At 47.6% G+C, this 18044-nt stretch overlaps 1 pseudogene; it reads right to left on the minus strand.

Annotated features, from left to right (window-relative positions):
* Positions 1–14194: 14194 nt before the first annotated feature.
* Positions 14195–16834, minus strand: LOC123410457 (annotated as a pseudogene).
* Positions 16835–18044: the final 1210 nt, after the last annotated feature.

The raw sequence follows: 18044 nt of genomic DNA on the forward strand, positions 1-18044 counted from the left end.
TGGATGCATAGTTGTTGTGTGGTGCTAGGTAGATAGTGTTACTTATTTTGTTTGTAGCTTCTACAACATGTTGCCTTAGGTGTTGCTAGATTGGGTTAGATGGATAGTTTGTGATTTTTACAAGTGTAGGTGGTTATAGTGCACTTGTGTCTTGGTGCACAAGTAAGAGGGTGTGTGTGTGGATGGGTTCCCCCTCCCCACACACCTTGTCATATTTGGTGTACATAGTTCATGGTGGTGGTGGTGTGTGTGTGTGTGCACATGATGTTGTGCATGTGTATGTGTGGTGGTGCTAGCATATATTGTGTGGTGTAGATGCATATATTTAGTAGCATAGTGGTTCTCTTGTGTGGTATATCTTGTGGGCATATATTGTGATGTGAGTGAGCTACACATACACTTGAGCTTAACTCTTGTGGCCAAGTAGTGTGCTTGTGTAGGTGGCATGATGCTTCCTTGGTTTTGTTATTTTGTAGATGCCTTACATGTTTGTGTTGATCAAGAGCATGATGTTGTTGTGGGTGATGTGGAGTAGACGTGTGTGTATGTGGAACTTCCCCACCTTTGCAATCACTATGCACCTTCACATGGCCATATGTGAGTGGGCATGATGTCTTGTGGTGTGTGGATAGTTTGGTAGATGAGCTTGGTGTTGGTGTGCTGTGTCACATACATGGGGTCGAAACCCTCATGTCACTATTGTCATTATGCACATGAACAAGTATCCATGTAGGAGTTGATCTAGTGAAATGCACATGAAATGTTTCACTGTTCACTATGTATGATTTCTTGTAGTTTCTTCCTTCCTAGTTTGTGGTCACTTGCTCCAAGTAAGTGCATACATATTATATATGATTTTGGGGTAGAATCTCCCAAGGAATCCATTGGTGAACTTAGTTTTTCCATTGGTACACTTACTGGAGATGGCATATTCAGATTTGTTCTAAGTTTGTTCCTTGTTTCCATGGTGTGGGATGAGCCCAAGGGCATGATATCTTGTATGGCAGTAGTAGGGGATCATCTCTACATCATGTTGGTGTCATTTCTCTCTTAGGGTATCTTGTGTGCAAGTTGTGCCTAGACAAAGTAGGCATGTGGCTGAAATTCCAGATTAGTGAAAATCTGAGATTTTCACCAAGTCTAAGAATCTGTTTATATTTTCTTCTCCTGTTGATGAGGTTGTGCAGGTCAAGGTGTTGTGATCTAGCCTTAGCTTTCAACTGGAAAGTTCGAGATGATATGTTTGTATAGCTCCCTGTAAAATTTCATTCCATTTGGATTCCTGTAGATATTGTTTTGGCTGCTGTCAAAATGCTTCAGAGCATAGACAGATAGATAGAATCTGGAATTTTCACCAAGTCCCTGAAATCTGATAGTTTTGGGCAAGTTTATAGCCTTGTAACTTTCTGTGTTTAATTCCTTTGTGTGTGATTCTTGCTTGTGCTTGTAGTACTCTTGCATAGCTACAGACACATATATTATTTGTCATATTTGGATGGCTGTAGATGCTTTGCATGTAGCTCACAAAATGCTATGATGCACTTTATGGCAAATTGTGTAGTTTTGCCATTTTGATGTTTGTGAGTGCTTAGTTGATGATGTGGTGTTCTTATTTTCTCCACCCCATTCATGTTGGTTTGTTTTATGTCTTGGAAACCTGGAAATACCAGAGTTGTGCCATTTGAGTGTGTGGTGATGATTTTGACACGTAGGGCTTCATATCTTGTTTTCGTTGATTCCCGTTGATCCGTAGCTCCGATTGTAATGTTCTTTATATGTTTTTGCATCGTTTTCTCAAGACGCATCTGATAATGTCATTCTCATGCATGTCAAAATAGCTTACGATGCAGTTCTGTCCAGGAACATGTATTTACTCCTTATCCTTGTGTTAGTGATAGAAATAGTGATGCATGCTCATATTCATCTCATGCGTCATGTGCTTGTTGTATATTGAGGTGCTGTTGTTCATTGGATGTTATTATTATGTTGGGTAGCACCGGGATCGGAGAACGAATACGTGGATTCGGGAGAGTACGTGCAGGACGAACAAGAACCATTCCAAGCTGAGGATATCACACGCAAGATGATATGACCTTGATTCCATCTCTAGACTTGTTATGCTAGATTACGTTTCCTTCTCATATGCTCGCTGCCTACCACTGAAATATTGCCTCCTGAAATGCCATGAAACCCAAACGCTTATCCCTTCCTGGCAAACTTGAATGTCTAAGTAGGCTTGCTCAGCTACTAATGTTAGCGTTGCTAGCTGCAGGTGCTTTGCCTCATGTGATAACATGAGATTGTTATCATTGTCTTAAATTATGTTATTTAATTAATGCACCTATATACTTGGTAAATAACGGAAGGTCTAGCCTTTTGCCGGGTGCTTTGTTCCGTTATTGCCGCCATAGTTACCAGCTACCGGTGTTTGATTCCATATTGATCGCTCCTAACACGGTCGGGGTTGTTATGGGGACCCCTCGATAAATCGCGTAGTGTTAAGACTTGTCCGGCAGGACCCAACATTGGTGTTAATTTGCTAATCACTTAATAATAATATGCATAGGGAATAGCTACCCCGAGGAATTTAATCAACAACCCGGGCGAGTGCTCCTCATGAGTGTTGGTCCAAACTGGGCAGACTATGGGGCCACCACAGGGCAACCTGAGGTTTGGTATACCTGTAGTGTGACTCATCCGTCGTGTCCTGAGACTGAGATAAGCGGCTCTTATCAGGGTCGTCGACACGACGGGAGGTCCTACTAGTCTTGTCTTATATTTTGCGTATAGGAATCCCGGTGAAGCTTTGGTTCGCCCCAGAGTTGAGGTTTTCCTCTAAGGAATCCGACGAGATCACGAGATTCGTGATAGAGGATTACTTTGCGGCCTGTGTACGTTTGTGATGGACTAGTTGGAGCACCCCTGCAAGGTTTAATCTTTCGGAAAGCCATGCCCGCGGTTATGTGGCAACTTGGAATATTTTGTTAATATCCGGTAATAGATAACTTAAACATAAGTTAATAAAATTGCCAACTGTGTGTGTAACCGTGACTGTCCCCTCGAAGATCTCTCTTCGATCGGGAACACGGTGGGGTTATGATTGACGTAGGTAGGTGTTCAGGATCACTTAGTGATCATCTATCATCGACCGCTAGTATAGACCACCTTCATACAAGTTCTACGTAAGTTAGCCACCAAATCAAGCTTAGGATGTCGCAACCTAAATACTCCACCTATCCAACCTAATAACTTGACTAGTTCTGGCACCAAGGTCATAGATTGTTGAGTCCCCGTGGCTCACAGATTCCTTCACAACACCAACAGGTTCAGGTACCCCAGAGATAGGTGATCCCGACAGCACGCAGCTGGCGTGGCAGTACGATGAGGAGAACGACCGCATATACGTGAACTATCCACAAGATTGAGGCGTGGTCGTGATCGTGGGCCAGCAGGCAGGGTAGCATAGCCATTTCTCTTGTTTTGTAGTTCGTACGGGAATTACCTTGATTGTATGCGTGATGTACTCTGATATATTTATGAGATGACAATTGAATCCCTTATTGTCATTCTGTTGATATTATGTATGTGCCATGATACCTTGTTTGCGAGACGCTTAGATGCGCTCCTTTCCAATTCGGGGCCTCGATCCCCAGATCGGAAAGGACCGCATCTTAGTCGTTACATGGGCGCCGTCTGCGCGCTCCTCCCGCGGGTGCGTCGCCTTCCAGTGCTCGAGGTACGCCTGCTCCTGCTGCAGTGTCGTGGCCAGCGAGATGGGCGGCGCACTGACGATCTCGCGGACGATGCCGGTCCACTGGTAGATCTCCCGCGGCTCCACGGGCTCGGTTGGCACCACGCGGTCGCCGGCGGCCAACAGTGCCATGGCCTCCGCGAGCTGCTGCTGGTACGCCGCCTCCTCGGCGGCCCTGCGCCGCTCTTCCTCCTCGCTGTCGCGGAGGACAGCTGCCAGCGTCGCCTGGTAGGCGGCCTCAGCCTCCTGGTCCTCGTCGCTGACGACAGGCGGGGGTGGCGGAGGGCCTCCTGGCTGCACTTCACGAACGCCACGACGGCGTTGCTCCTCGTGCTCCACCATGAACCACAACTCACAGTTAGGGGAGTCGGCCACATACGCAGGGTCTCGCCGTTGCTCCTTCGTCAACAGACGTTGACGGCGGCTCACCTCCTCCGCATGCACCCGCGCCGACCGCGGCACGACCGGCACCGGAATCCTCTCCGGATCTAGATGCCGGTCGTGCGGTAGCGTGACATCGGGGTAACGGAGCAGCACACGGTGCTCCGAGTGATGGGGAACGTCGCATGGGAAACAAAAAATTTCCTACGCGCACGAAGACCTATCATGGTGATGTCCATCTACGAGAGGGGATGAGTGATCTACGTACCCTTGTAGACCGTACAGCAGAAGCGTTAGAGAACGCGGTTGATGTAGTGGAACGTCCTCACGTCCCTCGATCCGCCCCGCGAACAATCCCGCGATCAGTCCCACGATCTAGTACCGAACGGACGGCACCTCCGCGTTCAGCACACGTACAGCTCGACGATGATCTCGGCCTTCTTGATCCAGCAAGAGAGACGGAGAGGTAGAAGAGTTCTCCGGCAGCGTGACGGCGCTCCGGAGGTTGGTGATGACCTTGTCTCAGCAGGGCTCCGCCCGAGCTCCGCAGAAACGCGATCTAGAGGAAAAACCGTGGAGGTATGTGGTCGGGCTGTCGTGGAAAAGTCGTCTCAAATCAGCCCTAAAACCTCCGTATATATAGGTGGGAGGGAGGGGGCCTTGCCTTGGGGCTCAAGGAGCCCCAAGGGGGTCGGCCGAGTCCAAGGGGGAGGACTCTCCCCCCCCCAAACCGAGTTGGACTAGGTTTGGTGGGAGGGAGTCCCCCTTCCTTCCCACCTCCTCCTTTTTTTTTCTTTCTCTCTTGATTTTCTTCTCCTTGGCGCATAGGGCACTTGTGGGCTGTCTCACCAGCCCACTAAGGGCTGGTGTGTCCCCCCAAAGGCCTATGGGCTTCCCCGGGGTGGGTTGCCCCCCCCCCCCCGGTGAACTCCCGGAACCCATTCGTCATTCCCGGTACATTCTCGGTAACTCCGAAAACCTTCCGGTAATCAAATGAGGTCATCCTATATATCAATCTTCATTTCCGGACCATTGCGGAAACCCTCATGACGTCCGTGATCTCATCCGGGACTCTGAACAACATTCGGTAACCAACCATATAACTCAAATACGCATAAAACAACGTCGAACCTTAAGTGTGCAGACCCTGCGGGTTCGAGAACTATGTAGACATGACCCGAGAGATTCCTCGGTCAATATCCAATAGCGGGACCTGGATGCCCATATTGGATCCTACATATTCTACGAAGATCTTATCGTTTGAACCTCAGTGCCAAGGATTCGTATAATCCCGTATGTCATTCCCTTTGTCCTTCGGTATGTTACTTGCCCGAGATTCGATCGTCAGTATCCGCATACCTATTTCAATCTCGTTTACCGGCAAGTCTCTTTACTCGTTCCGTAATACAAGATCCCGCAACTTACACTAAGTTACATTGCTTGCAAGGCTTGTGTGTGATGTTGTATTACCGAGTGGGCCCCGAGATACCTCTCCGTCACACGGAGTGACAAATCCCAGTCTTGATCCATACTAACTCAACTAACACCTTCGGAGATACCTGTAGAGCATCTTCATAGTCACCCAGTTACGTTGTGACGTTCGATACACACAAAGCATTCCTCCGGTGTCAGTGAGTTATATGATCTCATGGTCATAGGAATAAATACTTGACACGCAGAAAAGAGTAGCAACAAAATGACACGATCAACATGCTATGTCTATTAGTTTGGGTCTAGTCCATCACGTGATTCTCCCAATGACGTGATCCAGTTATCAAGCAACAACACCTTGTTCATAATCAGAAGACACTGACTATCATTGACCAACTGGCTAGCCAACTAGAGGCATGCTAGGGACGGTGTCTTGTCTATGTATCCACACATGTAAATGAGTCTTCATTCAATACAATTATAGCATGGACAATAAACTATTATCTTGATACAGGAATTATAATAATAACCATATTTATTATTGCCTCTAGGGCATAATTCCAACAGTCTCCCACTTGCACTAGAGTCAATAATCCAGCCCTCACATCACCATGTGAATTACATTGTAATAAATCTAACACCCATACAGTTTTGGTGTCGATCATGTTTTGGCCGTGGAAGAGGTTTAGTCAGCGGGTCTGCTACATTCAGATCCGTGTGCACTTTGCATATATTTACGTCCTCTTCCTCGACGTAGTCGCAGATGAGGTTGAAGCGTCATTTGATGTGTCTGGTCTTCTTGTGAAACCGTGGTTCCTTTGCTAAGGCAATGGCACCCGTGTTGTCACAGAACAAGGTTATTGGATCCAGTGCACTTGGCACCACTCCAAGATCCGTCATGAACTGCTTCATCCAGACACCCTTCTTAGTCGCCTCCGAGGCAGCCATGTACTCCGCTTCACATGTAGAATCTGCTACGACGCTTTGCTTGGAACTGCACCAGCTTACTGCACCCCCATTAAGAATATATACGTATCCGGTTTGCGACTTAGAGTCGTCCGGATCTGTGTCAAAGCTTGCATCGACGTAACCTTTTACGGCGAGCTCTTCGTCACCTCCATACATGAGAAACATCTCCTTAGTCCTTTTCAGGTACTTCAGGATATTCTTGACCGCTGTCCAGTGATCCACTCCTGGATTACTCTGGAACCTACCTGCCATACTTATGGCCAGGCTAACATCCGGTCTAGTGCACAGCATCGCATACATGATAGAACCTATGGCTGAAGCATAGGGGACAGAGCGCATATGCTCTCTATCTTCATCAGTTGCTGGGCACTGAGTCTTACTCAATCTCGTACCTTGTAAAACTGGCAAGAACCCTTTCTTGGACTGTTCCATTTTGAACCTCTTCAAAACTTTATCAAGGTATGTGCTTTGTGAAAGTCCTATCAGGCGTTTTGATCTATCCCTATAGATCTTAATGCCTAGAATGTAAGCAGCTTCTCCTAGGTCCTTCTTAGAGAAACTTTCATTCAAGTAACCTTTTATGCTCTCCAAAAGCTCTACGTTGTTTCCAATCAGTAATATGTCATCCACATATAATATTAGAAACGCCACAGAGCTCCCACTCACTTTCTTGTAAATACAAGATTCTCCAACCACTTGCATAAACCCAAATGCTTTGATCACCTCATCAAAGCGTTTGTTCCAACTCCGAGATGCTTGCACCAGTCCATAAATGGATCGCTGGAGCTTGCACACCTTGTTAGCATTCTTAGGATCGACAAAACCTTCGGGTTGCATCATATACAACTCTTCCTTAAGGAAACCGTTAAGGAACGCCGTTTTGACATCCATCTGCCAGATTTCATAATCCAAAAATGCAGCTATTGCTAACATGATTCTGACGAACTTAAGCATCGCTACGAGTGAGAAAGTCTCATCGTAGTCAACTCCTGGAACTTGCGAAAAACCCTTTGCCACAAGTCGAGCTTTATAAACGGTCACATTACCGTCAGCGTCCGTCTTCTTCTTAAAGATCCATTTATTCTGAATAGCCTTGCGGCCCTCAGGTAGTATCTCCAAAGTCCACACTTTGTTCTCATACATGGATCCTATCTCGGATTTCATGGCTTCTAGCCATTTGTTGGAATCTGGGCCCACCATTGCTTCTTCATAATTTGTAGGTTCATTGTTGTCCAACAACATGATTGATAAGACGGGATTACCGTACCACTCTGGAGCAGCGCGTGATCTCGTCGACCTACGTGGTTCAACAGAAACTTGAACTGGAGTTTCATGATCATCATCATTAACTTCCTCCTCAACCGGCGTCGCAACGACAGAGGTTTCCCTTTGCCCTACGCCACCATCCAGAGGGATGAGAGGTTCGACAACCTCGTCAAGTTCTATCTTCCTCCCACTCAATTCTCTCGAGAGAAACTCCTTCTCGAGAAAAGCTCGGTTTTTAGCAACAAACACTTTGCCCTCGGATTTGAGATAGAAGGTGTACCCAACTGTCTCTTTTGGGTAACCTATGAAGACGCACTTTTCCGCTTTGGGTTCCAGCTTTTCAGGCTGAAGCTTTTTGACATAAGCATCACATCCCCAAACTTTAAGAAACGACAACTTTGGCCTCTTGCTATACCACAGTTCGTATGGTGTCGTCTCAACGGATTTTGATGGTGCCCTATTTAAAGTGAATGCAGCTGTTTCTAATGCATAACCCCAAAATGATAACGGCAAATCAGTAAGAGACATCATAGATCGCACCATCTCTAACAAAGTACGATTACGACGTTCGGACACACCATTACGCTGTGGTGTTCCAGGCGGTGTTAACTGTGAAACAATTCCACATTGTCTTAAGTGAGCACCAAACTCGAAACTCAGATATTCACCCCCACGATCAGACCGTAGGAACTTGATCTTCTTGTTACGATGATTTTCCACTTCACTCTGAAATTGCTTGAACTTTTCAAATGTTTCAGACTTGTGCTTCATCAAGTAGACATAACCATATCTACTTAAATCGTCAGTGAAGGTGAGAAAATAACGATATCCGCCGCGTGCCTCCACGCTCATTGGACCACACACATCGGTATGTATGATTTCCAATAAGTCACTCGCACGCTCCATTGTTCCGGAGAACGGAGTCTTAGTCATCTTGCCCATGAGGCATGGTTCGCACGTGTCAAGTGAATCAAAGTCAAGTGACTCCAAAAGTCCATCAGCATGGAGTTTCTTCATGCGCTTTACACCAATATGACCCAAGCGGCAGTGCCAAAAAAATATGGCGCTATCATTGTTTACTCTAACTCTTTTGGTCTCAATGTTATGTATATCCGTATCACTATCAAGATTCAATATGAACAATCCTCTCACATTCGGTGCATGACCATAAAAGATGTTACTCATAGAAATAGAACAACCATTATTCTCAGACTTAAAAGAGTAACCGTCTCGCAATAAACAAGATCCAGATATAATGTTCATGCTCAACGCAGGCACTAAATAACAATGATTTAAGTTCATCACTAATCCCGATGGTAGCTGAAGTGACACTGTGCCGACGGCGATTGCATCAACCTTGGAACCATTTCCTACGCGCATCGTCACTTCGTCTTTCGCCAGCCTTCGTCTATTCCGCAGTTCCTGCTTCGAGTTGCAAATATGAGCAACAGAACCGGTATCAAATACCCAGGCACTACTACGAGAGCCGGTTAAGTACACATCAATAACATGTATATCAAATATACCTGATTTTTCTTTGCCCGCCTTCTTATCTGCCAGATACTTGGGGCAATTGCGCTTCCAGTGACCCATACCCTTGCAATAGAAACACTCCGTTTCAGGCTTAGGTCCAGCTTGGGGTTTCTTCGGTGGATTGGCAACAGGCTTGCCGTTCTTCTTCGAATTGCCCTTTTTGCCTTTGCTGTTTCTCTTGAAACTAGTGGTCTTATTTACCATCAACACTTGATGCTCTTTACGGAGTTCAGACTCTGCGACCTTCAACATCGCAAACAACTCGCCGGGAGACTTGTTCATCCCTTGCATGTTGTAGTTCAACACAAAGCCTTTGTAGCTTGGCGGCAGTGATTGAAGGATTCTGTCAGTGATAGCTTCTTGCGGGAGTTCAATCCCCAGTTCAGCTAGACGGTTTGAGTACCCAGACATTTTGAGCACATGTTCACTGACAGACGAGTTTTCCTCCATCTTGCAAACATAGAATTTATCGGAGGTCTCATACCTCTCGATCCGGGCGTTGTTCTGAAAGATAAACTCCAACTCCTGGAACATCTCAAATGCTCCATGACGCTCAAAGCGACGTTGAAGTCCCGGTTCTAAGCCATACAAGACTGCACATAGAACTATTGAGTAGTCCTCCTTACGTGCTAACCAAGCGTTCTTAACATCCTGATCAGCCGTAGCGGGTGGTTCATCTCCTAGCGCAGCATTAAGGACATAATCCTTCTTCCCAGCTTGTAAGATTAGCTTAAGATTATGAGCCCAGTCTACAAAGTTGCTTCCATCATCTTTCAACTTAGCTTTCTCTAGGAACGTATTAAAATTCAGGATGACTGTCGCGTGAGCCTTGATCTACAACACAAATATATACAAAGTGGACATAGACTATGTTCAAGATAATTAGAGTTTAACTTAATCAAATTTCATGCTAAACTCCCACTCAAAAAGTACATCTCTCTAGTCATTTGAGTGGTGCATGATCCACTTACACTATCCCAAGTCCGATCATCACGTGAGTTGAGCATAGTTTCAGTGGTAAGCATCCCTATGCTAATCATATCATCTATATGATTCATGATCGACCTTCGGTCTCATGTGTTCCGAGGCCATGTCTGCACATGCTAGGCTCGTCAAGCTTAACCCGAGTGTTCCGCGTGTGCAACTGTTTTGCACCCGTTGTATGTGAACGTTGAGTCTATCACACCCGATCATCACGTGGTGTCTCGAAACGACGAACTGTAGCAACGGTGCACAGTCGGGGAGAACACAATTTCGTCTTGAAATTTTAGTGAGAGATCACCTCATAATGCTACCGTCGTTCTAAGCAAAATAAGGTGCATAAAAGGATTAACATCACATGCAATTCATAAGTGACATGATATGGTCATCATCACGTGCTTCTTGATCTCCATCACCAAAGCACCAGCACGATCTTCTTGTCACCGGCGCCACACCATGATCATCCATCAACGTGTTGCCATCGGGGTTGTCATGCTACTTATGCTATTACTACTAAAGCTACATCCTAGCAAAATAGTAAACGCATCTGCAAGCACAAACGTTAGTATAAAGACAACCCTATGGCTCCTGCCGGTTGCCGTAGCATCGACGTGCAAGTCGATATTTCTATTACAACATGATCATCTCATACATCCAATATATCACATCACATCGTTGGCCATATCACATCACAATCATACCCTGCAAAAACAAGTTAGACGTCCTCTAATTTTGTTGTTGCATGTTTTACGTGGTGACCAAGGGTATCTAGTAGGATCGCATCTTACTTACGCAAACACCACACCGGAGATATATGAGTTGCTATTTAACCTCATCCAAGGACCTCCTCGGTCAAATCCGATTCAACTAAAGTTGGAGAAACCGACACTTGCCAGTCATCTTTGAGCAAAGGGGGTTACTCGTAACGATGAAACCAGTCTCTCGTAAGCGTACGAGTAATGTCGGTCCAAGCCGCTTCAATCCAACAATACCGCGGAATCAAGAAAAGACTAAGGAGGGCAGCAAAACGCACATCACCGCCCACAAAAACTTTTGTGTTCTACTCGAGAAGACATCTACGCATGAACCTAGCTCATGATGCCACTGATGGGGAACGTCGCATGGGAAACAAAAATTTTCCTACGCGCACGAAGACCTATCATGGTGATGTCCATCTACGAGAGGGGATGAGTGATCTACGTACCCTTGTAGACCGTACAGCAGAAGCGTTAGAGAACGCGGTTGATGTAGTGGAACGTCCTCACGTCCCTCGATCCGCCCCGCGAACAATCCCGCGATCAGTCCCACGATCTAGTACCGAACGGACGGCACCTCCACGTTCAGCACACGTACAGCTCGACGATGATCTCGGCCTTCTTGATCCAGCAAGATAGACGGAGAGGTAGAAGAGTTCTCCGGCAGCGTGACGGCGCTCCGGAGGTTGGTGATGACCTTGTCTCAGCAGGGCTCCGCCCGAGCTCCGCAGAAACGCGATCTAGAGGAAAAACCGTGGAGGTATGTGGTCGGGCTGCCGTGGAAAAGTCGTCTCAAATCAGCCCTAAAAGCTCCGTATATATAGGTGGGAGGGAGGGGGCCTTGCCTTGGGGCTCAAGGAGCCCCAAGGGGGTCGGCCGAGTCCAAGGGGGAGGACTCTCCCCCCCCCCCCAAACCGAGTTGGACTAGGTTTGGTGGGAGGGAGTCCCCCTTCCTTCCCACCTCCTCCTTTTTTTTTCTTTCTCTCTTCATTTTCTTCTCCTTGGCGCATAGGGCACTTGTGGGCTGTCTCACTAGCCAACTAAGGGCTGGTGTGTCCCCCCAAAGGCCTATGGGCTTCCCCGGGGTGGGTTGCCCCCCCCCCCCCCCCCCCCCCGCGGTGAACTCCCGGAACCCATTCGTCATTCCCGGTACATTCCCGGTAACTCCGAAAACCTTCCGGTAATCAAATGAGGTCATCCTATATATCAATCTTCGTTTTCGGACCATTCCGGAAACCCTCGTGACGTCCGTGATCTCATCCGGGACTCCGAACAACATTCGGTAACCAACCATATAACTCAAATACGCATAAAACAACGTCGAACCTTAAGTGTGCAGACCCTGCGGGTTCGAGAACTATGTAGACATGACCCGAGAGACTCCTCGGTCAATATCCAATAGCGGGACCTGGATTCCCATATTGGATCCTACATATTCTACGAAGATCTTATCGTTTGAACCTCAGTGCCAAGGATTCGTATAATCCCGTATGTCATTCCCTTTGTCCTTCGGTATGTTACTTGCCCGAGATTCGATCGTCAGTATCCGCATACCTATTTCAATCTCGTTTACCGGCAAGTCTCTTTACTCGTTCCGTAATACAAGATCCCGCAACTTACACTAAGTTACATTGCTTGCAAGGCTTGTGTGTGATGTTGTATTACCGAGTGGGCCCCGAGATACCTCTCCGTCACACGGAGTGACAAATCCCAGTCTTGATCCATACTAACTCAACTAACACCTTCGGAGATACCTGTAGAGCATCTTTATAGTCACCCAGTTACGTTGCGACGTTTGATACACATAAAGCATTCCTCCGGTGTCAGTGAGTTATATGATCTCATGGTCATAGGAATAAATACTTGACACGCAGAAAACAGTAGCAACAAAATGACACGATCAACATGCTACGTCTATTAGTTTGGGTCTAGTCCATCACGTGATTCTCCCAATGACGTGATCCAGTTATCAAGCAACAACACCTTGTTCATAATCAGAAGACACTGACTATCATTGACCAATTGGCTAGCCAACTAGAGGCATGCTAGGGACGGTGTTTTGTCTATGTATCCACACATGTAAATGAGTCTTCATTCAATACAATTATAGCATGGACAATAAACTATTATCTTGATACAGGAATTATAATAATAACCATATTTATTATTGCCTCTAGGGCATAATTCCAACACCGAGTGCCACCGCGCTTGGTGCACCAGGACGCTCACGCGCTGGAGAGGCCGGTTGGAAGACGGCGGCGGGGAGATGGCGCGGGGTAGAGCGGGACCTTGCCCTTGTTTGGGAAGCCGTCGACCATGGTGTGCTAGGATTTTGGTCGCCGAAGAGGTGGCTGGATGTGGACTGGCGGGCTTTTGGAAGCAGATGACGGAACAGACCGCACGCTTGGATTAAAATAGGTCGGCCACACGCTTGGATTAAAATAGGCCGACCACGGTTGCTGGCGCGTGGGTCCGAGGATGGCAGTCGTCATAAATAATGTTGACGGCGGTGGTTGGGGGCGGACACCGAGGGGGCGCGCACGCGTCCGCTTTGCTTCCGCGCCGACGCATTTCCAACCCAAATTTGGGCCCGATATGGGTTGGTGCGGACGCGTTTTGACAATGGATCGGCACGTTGGGCCATCATTTTTGTCTGCGCCGATCCAAACGGACGGCGGCGGACGAAATGAATCGCTCCATTGAAGTTGCTCTAAGTAGCCTGCTGCAATCGGTAGCATGATATTTTAAAGAAACTAATAAATCACTTCATAAACACTAGAAATAGATTATATGGAAAAATAGACAGATAAAATCATCTTATAACACTACTTCACACCATTAACCTAGATCGGGATTGTCGCAAAAATAACAATCTGGTGCTGCACTTGACGTCTTCGGTTGCAACAATCGGGTGTAAACTGAAAATCGGCATGACACACAACATGAGATCACAAACAGAACTACATATACTCTGATGTGAAAGTGCCTACATTCCGAAAGGAACAAATCCGGATCCTGGCCAACCAAGCTCAGTATACTCTGACCATCAAATGATAGTTAACGAAACTGACAGAGGTGACATTCTACATCACTAATGCTAACAAAATGAAACCATAGACATGCTAAAAAACAGGCGCACTATATCCAGAAGCACATTGCTGTCATAGTGTCATATCGAGACAGATACATGAAAATAACACTAGTCTATCAAGTACTTCTGCTCGCTTCAATTCCTACATACTATATTCAGATTTCAGAAGCACGTTGCTGTCATATTACAGATACATGAAAATACCAGTGTTCTGTCACGTAGTACTTCTGCAATCTTCAATTCTTACATGGTAGCAGAAAAATTCAGGCATATGCATATCTCAAGAGAAGGCATGCCTACAAACTGAACAGCAAGTCTTACAGGAACAGTCAGCGTTTCCTCAAAAGGCACGGATCAATCATGTAAACACACAGCGAAATAACCATGGATTCAGCAGTCAAAAGGGTCATCAACTGTAAGATTGAATGCTTTCACCAAGCGCAAAGCAGTACCTGCTTCAGGTGACACCTGTAGCACTGCAGAGATACCTGTTGGAAAATGTAGACAGTAAGCAGATAGCATAGCAATGTATATGTATGGATATCAGGATATGTAAGCTCCAGTTTTGCTCAACTAATCGGCCAAGTCTTTTTTTGAAAGAAAAAATCTACTATCATAAGGTATTTATTCCATATGCTTTTACCAGTCGATGCAATGTCCATTTTTCTCCCAAATACACAAAACATGATGCACAACATGGGGTCACAAGAGCAATGCATACTTAACGAAACTGACAGAGGTGATATTCTACATGAGCAACGCAAATAAAATGCCACCTGCTACAGAACAGGTGCACTATATCCAGAAGCGTATTATTGCTTTCATATTGCAGACACATGAAAGTACCACTAATCTCTCAAGTACTTCTGCTAGCTTCAATTCTTACACATACTCATGGTAGTTGAAAAACTCAGCCGTATCTCAAGATAAGGCATGCCTACAAACTAAACAGCAAGATCTTGCAGAGAACAGTTAATGATTCCTCAAAAAGCATGGATCTAGCATCTAAACATACAGAAAATTAACCATGAATTCAGCACTGAAAAGGGTCATCGATTGTAAGATTAGATGCTTTAGGTAGCACTGCAGAGATACCTGTTGGGAACTGTAGACACTGTAATTCGTCTTTTATCTCAGTCACCTTGTCAGCTGAAGAAACAATTCCTTCCTGCGACACAACCAGTAAGGACTGCAGCTCCTGGGCATTCATGGCAACGAACTTGAGGAATTCAAATTCATTTTGATCCCCTCGGAAATTGTGAATAACCATCTTCTTGACATGTGACCTCAAGCAACAGACAGGCCTGGTCTCCTGCCAGAACTTGGCATGATTCTCCCCACTGCGTTCATCGGCAGTTACAGATGGATCATGCAGTGCAGACTGCAAATTGGTACCAATGTGTGAGCAGTTTGGTTACATATATGGATCAAGCTGCTAATGATTGATGATAACACTGAAATGATCGACGGACTGAAGGAACTGGGAGCTACCTCAATGTGCAGTGTGACAACGTCGGTAAAGTATCTGAGGAAGCTGACCAGCATCTTGACCTCCGCAAAGACACCAAAATTCACAGTCAGCCCCAATATGTTGACGCTTGGAACCACAGTGCTTGCCCTCACCATTGTGTCTGACTGCAAAGCGTTTCACCAAGACATGTATGCATCATTACTCATCAAGTGTTCTACATAATCATACGAAATTTCAAGTTGAGAGAGAGAGAGAGAGATGGGAACTGGAGAGACGTACCGTGATGACACTGTTGCCAGTCTGCAGCTTGTGAACTCTTGTATCCAGGTAGCCCAGCACCCTCAGGTTGGGAGCACGAGTGATCCTGATCTCCACACCATTAAGCGGCCGAAACAAGTGGAACCGCTCCAGGAGCGGCGTGTCCACCATGGTCACGGTGAACTCCTCCACCCTGGACGGCCCAACGAGCGTGCACCCGATCAGGCTTTTGCTGCGGAGACGGACATGCTTGGAGCTGTTGACGAAGAGCGCAAGGGACTTGAGAACGGGGCAGGCAGCGATCAAGCACTCCAGGTCCCGGTCGCTTATGACAATCCTTGTCAAGGCGAGAGCCTGGAGGTGGGGAAGAAGGACCTCGGCGCCGCTGGGGAACGTCCAGTAGTCAAGGTTGAGCAGCTGGAGCGAGTCGCAGCGGAGGATGCCGGCGGGAAGGAGGCGCACAGAGCTGGACTCGCTCCGGTTGAATCTGTCGCGGAGAGTGAGTCTCTCCGTGCGCTTGACGGCGAGGAGTTGCGGCCAGCCGGGGAGCGCACGGTCCAGTGAGGCGAGCCTCAGTCATAGAGAATGACGTCGCGGAAGTGGCCCAGGTGGTCGGCGAGGACTCGGGGGACTACGGCGTCGTGCGCGGGCTCGGGGATGTCGGTATCAATGAGGACGAGCCGGTTGGAGCGCCAGAGGTAGCGCCAGCGGGAAGCGAGGACGGCGGTGCGGGCGGCATACCTGATGGGGAGGAGGGTGATGATGTGCCGGAGGAGGTCGTCGTGGAGGGCGCTGAAGCGGTCCACCCCGCCGTGGCCCGCGGTGGATAGGGAAGCGCCGCCGTCGGCCATGGTGGCGGTGGCGAGGCGAGGCGAGGGTTTGGTTGGGCTTTGGCCGGAAAAGGGAGGCCCTGGTCTGGCTGGAACGTTCTACCCGGAGAGACTGAAATGAAGGGGCGAAACGGGAAATCACGGTCCTACCGTGAAATTCAGAGGATTACCGGGCAGAGAACACGCTAAGAGCATCTTTAGCAGAACCCGTATAATCGTCGCAACTGTAAAATTCTAGCGACTATACGGGTTTAGGCTGTTTTTTCTGCCATAGCAGATACTGTAAACGTGGCCCGATCCGTAAAACTTTTGCGGTGGTCCGTAAACGTGAGATGCCTCACTATATCTGCAGGTTCGACCGCTGGATGCGGGTCGAAACCCTATCCCTCCGCCGTCGTGAAAAGTCCCCCACCTCACCGCCGGCGCCTCCAATCCGCCGACGCGCGTCTCCATTCAGCCGTGTAGCCGCTCCATTCCACCGTCCTTGATGGCCAATTCCGGTAGCCGTAGGAACGACGACCCCGAGAGGGCTCGTTGCGTAAGATCCGACGCCGCTCGTAAGCGCGCCGCCCGCCGGTTCATGCAGTGGGGCCTCCCCCCGCCGCCGGCGCTCCTCCGTCGCGAGACAGAGAAGTATGACCGCACGCGCGGCCGCCTCTTCTCCGGCAGCTCCTTCGAGGCGTCGAGCTCGCGCTCGTGCTCCACCCTCCCCCCGGTGAAGAGGGAGCTCGAAGAGCTCCCGTCGGTGAAGATGGAGCCGGAGGCCGAGGCGGTGCCGGAGCGACGTGCCGGGGCCGTCGTCGGACCGGAGGATTTCCTGCGCATCTACTACTGCACGAGCTCGACTCCGGTGAGCTCAATTTTGCATAGTGCGGTAGGATAGCTAGTAGCTCTGGTGAGCTACGATGAGCTCCAGTAGGTTTGCTTTACCTCTGCCCCCTCTAGTAAGTGATGCAGTCTGAATGTAGTTTTTATGATCATGTTCTATGTAAAGCTCTCAATGACTGTGGTTCCAATTTCGCCCGTGAATGTTTTTTTTTTCAAATTATGCAGTTTGATTATACGGGTTCTGTTCTGCAATGCAACATTTCGTTCCGCAAAACCCCACTTCGTCGAACTGTAAAACACGTTTGCAGGTCGTAATTATACAGGGTCTGCTATAGTTGCTCTAAGGCCCCGTTTGGATGGTCGTTTTGCTGCCCAAACCACCTGTAAATTATACCTGTGTAGGAAAAAATGGGTGGGTTTCGTATAGGTGATTGAATTATCGTTTTGGGATGTAAATCTTACACCGGTTTTTCGATTTACGCCTGTAACATGCCGGTAT

This window comes from Hordeum vulgare, chromosome 7H (genome assembly GCF_904849725.1).
Source record: "Hordeum vulgare subsp. vulgare chromosome 7H, MorexV3_pseudomolecules_assembly, whole genome shotgun sequence".
Classification (NCBI taxonomy): Eukaryota; Viridiplantae; Streptophyta; class Magnoliopsida; order Poales; family Poaceae; genus Hordeum; species Hordeum vulgare.